Here is a 6,714-nt window from a genome sequence, read left to right on the forward strand (position 1 = left end):
TCATAATTCACCCCAACGTTCATTCATAATTCACCCCAACATTCATTCATAATTCACCCCAACGTTCATTCATAATTCACCCCAACATTCATTCATAATTCACCCCAACGTTCATCCATAATTCACCCCCATGTTCATTCATAATTCACCTCCATGTTCATTCATAATTCACCCAAACGTTCGTTCATAATTCACCCCAACGTTCATTCATAATTCACCCCAACGTTCATTCATAATTCACCCCAACGTTCATTCATAATTCACCCCAACGTTCATCCATAATTCACCCCAACGTTCGTTCATAATTCACCCCAACGTTCATTCATAATTCACCCCCACGTTCATTCATAATTCACCCCAACGTTCATTCATAATTCACCCCAACGTTCATTCATAATTCACCCCCACGTTCATTCATAATTTACCCTCACGTTCATCCATAATTCACATCCACGTTCATTCATAATTCACCCCAACGTTCATTCATAATTCACCCCAACTTTCATTCATAATTCACCCCCACGTTCATTCATAATTCACCCCCACGTTCATTCATAATTCACCCCAACGTTCATTCATAATTCACCCCAACGTTCATTCATAATTCACCCCAACGTTCATTCATAATTCACCCCCATGTTCATTCATAATTCACCTCCACGTTCATTCATAATTTACCCTCACGTTCATCCATAATTCACATCCACGTTCATTCATAATTCACCCCAACGTTCATTCATAATTCACCCCAACGTTCATTCATAATTCACCCCAACGTTCATTCATAATTCACCCCCACGTTCATTCATAATTCACCCCCATGTTCATTCATAATTTACCTCCACGTTCATTCATAATTCACCCCCACGTTCATTCATAATTCACCCTCACGTTCATTCATAATTCACCCTCACGTTCATCCATAATTCACATCCACGTTCATTCATAATTCACCCCAACGTTCATTCATAATTCACCCCAACGTTCATTCATAATTCACCCCAACGTTCATCCATAATTCACCCCAACGTTCATCCATAATTCACCCCCACGTTCATTCATAATTCACCCTCACGTTCGTTCATAATTCACCCTCACGTTCGTTCATAATTCACCCTCACGTTCGTTCATAATTCAACCCCACGTTCATTCATAATTCACCCCAATGTTCATTCATAATTCACCCCAACGTTCATTCATAATTCACCCCCACGTTCATTCATAATTCACCCTCACGTTCATTCATAATTCACCCTCACGTTCATCCATAATTCACATCCACGTTCATTCATAATTCACCCCAACGTTCATCCATAATTCACTTTCACGTTTATTCATAATTCACCCTCACGTTCATTGATAATTCACCCCAACGTTCATTCATAATTCACCCCAACGTTCATTCATAATTCAACCCAACGTTCATTCATAATTCACCCTCACGTTCGTTCATAATTCACCCCAACGTTCATTCATAATTCACCCCAACGTTCATCCATAATTCACTACCACGTTCATTCATAATTCACCCTCACGTTCATTCATAATTCACCCCAACGTTCATTCATAATTCACCCCAACGTTCATCCATAATTCACTCCCACGTTCATTCATAATTCACCCCAACGTTCATTCATAATTCACCCTCACGTTCGTTCATAATTCACCCTCACGTTCGTTCATAATTCACCCCAACGTTCATTCATAATTCACCCCCACGTTCATTCATAATTCACCCCAACGTTCATTCATAATTCAACCCAACGTTCATTCATAATTCACCCCAACGTTCATTCATAATTCACCCCAACGTTCATTCATAATTCACCCCAACGTTCATTCATAATTCAACCCAACGTTCATTCATAATTCACCCCAACGTTCGTTCATAATTCACCCCCACGTTCATTCATAATTCACCCCAACGTTCGTTCATAATTCACCCTCACGTTCGTTCATAATTCACCCCAACGTTCATCCATAATTCACTTCCACGTTCATCCATAATTCACCCCCATGTTCATTCATAATTCACCCCCATCGTTCATTCATAATTCAACCCAACTTTTATTCATAAAATTTACCCCAACGTTCCCTTCATAAATCACCCCCCCCCAACGTTCATTCATATCAACCCCAACGTTCATTATAATTCACCCCAACGGTCTTCATAATTCACCCCCCAGTTTCATTTATAATTCACCCCCAAATTCGTAAATTCCCCCCTCACTTCGTTCATAATTTTTCCCCCCAAAGTTTTTACCATATTTTCCCCCTTTTTCCCCCGTTTTATCCATAATTCACCCCCATGTTAAATTTATAATTCACCCCCAACGTTCATATCATAATTCACCCCAACGTTCATAGCCATAATTTACCCCAAAAAAAAGTTCATTTCCCAAAAATTTACAAAATAAAGTTATTCATAATTCACCCCCCATTCATTCATAATTCCCCCCCCCAACGTTCAAAACTAATTCACCCCCCAAATTCATTCAATTTTACCCCAACGTTTATTCAAATTCACCCCAACTTCATCTCATAAACACCCCATGTTCATCATAAACACCCCAACGTTCGTTCATAATTCCCCCCCCAACGTCATTCTAAAATTTACGCCCCACGTTTCATTCAAATTCAACCCCAACGTCATATCAAATTTCAAACCCCCAAAGTTCAATCATAATTCACCCCAACGTCATTCATAATTTACCCTCACGTTTAAAACCATAATTTACATCCCACGTCATCAAATTCACCCCAACGTTCATTCATAATTTACCCCAACTTTCATTCATAATTCCCCCCCCCTTCATTTCCCTATTCCCCCCTCCCACGTTTCATTCAAAAAATTCACAAAACCCCCCCATTTTCATAAATCACCTCCCAAATTCATTCATAATTCCCCCCAAAAAGTTCATATCAAAAATTCACCCCCATGTTCATCATAATTCACCTCCACGTTCATTTCATAATTACCCCACGTTCAAAACCATAATTCACATCCACGTTCATTTATAATTCACCCAATTTTCATTCAAATTCACCCCAAAAGTTCATTTATAAATTTAACACCAACGTTCATCATAATTCACACCCCACGTTCATTCATAATTCCCCCCCCCATGTTCATTCATAATTTAAACCCCCACGTTCCTTCATAATTTCCCCCCACTTTCATTCAAATTCACCCTCAACTCAAATTCCCCTAATTCACCCCCACGTCATCCATAAACAAAATCCACTTCATTCATAATTCACCCCCAACGTTCATTTTTTTAAACCCCCCAACGTTCATTCATATCACCCAAGCACTCTCCATAATTCACCCCAACGTTCATCCAAATCACCCCCACGCCCTTTTTTAATTCCCCAAACCCCCCCCCGTCGTTTTCAAAATTCCCCCCCCAAAAAGTTCGTTTAAATTCCCCCCTCACGTTTTTCATAATTCAAACCCACTTCATTCAAAATCAACCCCCAAAGTTTAAATCCTTTAAATTCCCCACCCAACGTTTAAAACATAATTCACAAAACCCCCCCCACGTTCCTTCATAATTCACCCTCAAAAGTTCCAATTTCATAATTTACCCTTCCCCGTTCATCCCCTAATTCACCAAACCACGTTCATTTTCCCTAAATTCACCCCAACGTTTAAAAAACCATAATTCCTTTCCGTTAAAATTAAAAATTCACCCTCACTTCATTGAAAATTCACCCCAACGTTTTATTCATAATTCACACCCCCAAAAAGTTCATTTCATAATTCAACCCAACGTTCATTCATAATTTACCCCCAGTTCTTCATAATTCAAACCCCCAAATTCATTTCATAAAAATTTACCCCCAACGTTCATACCATAATCACTTTCCCCCCCGTTTTATTCATAATTCACCCTCACGTTCATTCATAATTCCCCCCCCAACTTTCCCTTCATAATTCACCCCAACGTTCATCCAAAAATTCCCTCCCACGTTCAAATTTATAAATCACCCCAACGTTTCATTTCCCTAATTCACCCTCACGTTTTGTTCATAATTCACCCCACGTTCGTTCATAATTTTACCCCAACGTTCATACATAATCCCCCCACGTTCATTCATAATTCCACCCCAACGTTCATTCATAATTCACCCCCAAAGTCTCATAATTCACCCCAAACGTAAAAACATAATTCACCCCAACCCTTCATTCCCTAAAATTCCCCCAACCCCCCCGTTCAAATTCCCTAATTCAACCCAACGTTTTATTATATTCACCCCAACGTTCGTTCATTTCACCCCCACTTTTTTTCATAATTTACAACCCCCCAAAGTTCGTTCATAATTCACCCTCACGTTCGTTCATAATTCACCCCAACGTTCATCCAAAAATTTATTTCCAAAGTTCATCCAAATTCACCCCCATGTTCCAGGGCATATTCACCCCCCCCCCGATCAAAAAATAAATTTACACCAACGTTCATCCCAAATTCACCCCAAAAATCATCCATAATTCACCACATAAAGTTTTTTTCATAATTCCCCCAACCCCCCCACTTCAAAATAATTTTAAAACCCCAACGTTCATATCATAATTTTACACCCAAAAGTTCAATTCATATTCACCCCAATTTCACCATAATTTACCCCAACGTTCATCCATAATTTTCCAAAATACTTCATTCATAAAATTTACCCTCACGTTTCATCTCATAATTCACCCCAACGTCATTCATTTAAATTTACCCCCCCAAATTTATAAACAAAAAATCCCCCCCCCAACGTTTTATTCAAATTCCCCCCTCACGGTTCGTCCCCTAAAATTCCAAACCCCCAAAGTTCAAACCATAATTCACCTCCCAACGTTAAAACCATAATTCACTTTCCCCGTCAAAACTAAAAAATTTACCCCACGTTTCATTAAACATAATTCAACCCAACGTTCATCCATAATCACCCCAAAGTCATTTATAAAAAAACCCCCACTTTCAATTCATCACTCCCAACGTTCAAAAAACATAAATTCCACCCAACGTTCAAACCCATAAATCACACAAAAAAACGTCATTCAATAAAAAAAAACCCCCCGTCATTCATAATTCACCCCAACTTTTCAATTTTAATCACCCCCCAAAGTCAATCATAATTCACCTCACCCTTCATTCCAAAAATTCCCCCCCCAGTTATTCATAATTCACCCCCAAAAGTCATGTCATAATTCACCCCCAACGTTAATTCAAAAATTCACCCCCAAATTCTTCATTTAAATTCCTTTCCATTCCCCTTCATTCAAATTTAATTCCACCCATTCAAAAATTTTATTTTCACCCCCAACTTCTTTTAAAAATCCTTTATTTCCTTCAACATATCCCCCACCACCTTCCATATTCACTCCACCATCAATTCACCCATTAAATTCTTTCCACCATTCTCCCTCTTTCAAACATTTCATTTCCCACCATCAAACCAAATTCCTCATTTCTCAAATCACACTATCATCAAATTTTCCCCCCAAACTCCATAATTAAATTAATTCACCCCAACTTCTTTTCCAAATTCCCCCAACTTAAATAAATATTCCCACCATCCATCCAAATTCACCTCACGACCCAAAAAAAAAAAAACGTTTCTCCATAATTCACGATTTCCAATTCACAAGGTTCATTCAAACCAAACTTCACTTTCCCCACCCAAGGTCAAAATATCCAACCCCATGTATTCTTAACCCCCCACAAAAAAAAAAATTTAAAAAAAAACCCCCAAAAAAGAAAAAAAAAAAAATTTTAAAATTGGTTATTAAAATAAAATTTATTATAATTCACCACCGTTATTCATAATTCACCCCAACGTCACCCAAAAAATTCACTTCCACGTCATCTATAATTCACCTCCACGTTATTCAAAATTCACCCCAACGTTCCCATTTTTCCCCCCCAGTTCTTCATAATTCACCCCCCAACGTTCTTCAAAATTTCCCCCAAGTTCACCCCATAATCCCCCCAAAGTTCACCATAATTCACCCCACGTTCTCCATTTTTCACCCACTTTTATTTCATAATTCCCCCCCACGTTCTTTTAATTCCCCCCCAAACGTTACCCTTTAATTTCACCCCCACTTCATTCATAATTCACCCCCATGTTCTTCATAATTACCCCCACTTTTTCATAATTCACCCCCATTTCACCCCAAAATTCACCCAAAACGTTCTTTCCCCATAATTCACTCCAGGTTCATTCAAAATTTTACCCTCACTTCATCATAATTCCACCCCTTTCTTTCAAAATTCACCCCAAAGTTCATTCTAATTCACCCCCACTTTCATTCATAATTTCCCTCCCCCATTTTTCACCATAATTCACACCCCAGTTCATCCATAATTCCCCCCCCATGTTCTTTCATAATTTAAAAACCCCCAGTTCATCCCTAATTCACCCCCACTTCATCCTAATTACCCCCACTTTCTTCAAAAATTCACCCCCTGCCCATTCCAAAATTCACCCCACTTTTCCCATCCAAATTTTCACCCCCCCACGTTCATTAAAATTCACCCCAGTTCTTCAAATTTTACCCCCACGTTCTTTCAAAATTCACCCATTCATTCAAAAATTCCCCCACTTCATTAATAATTCCCCCCCCAAGTTATTCAAAATTCACCCCCGTTCACCCCAAAATTTCACCCCCATTTTTCACCCATAATTCACCCCATTTTTATTCATAATTCACCCCCAGTTCAT

The sequence above is a fragment of the Penaeus chinensis genome, chromosome 11 (assembly GCF_019202785.1).
Source record: "Penaeus chinensis breed Huanghai No. 1 chromosome 11, ASM1920278v2, whole genome shotgun sequence".
Taxonomy (NCBI): Eukaryota; Metazoa; Arthropoda; class Malacostraca; order Decapoda; family Penaeidae; genus Penaeus; species Penaeus chinensis.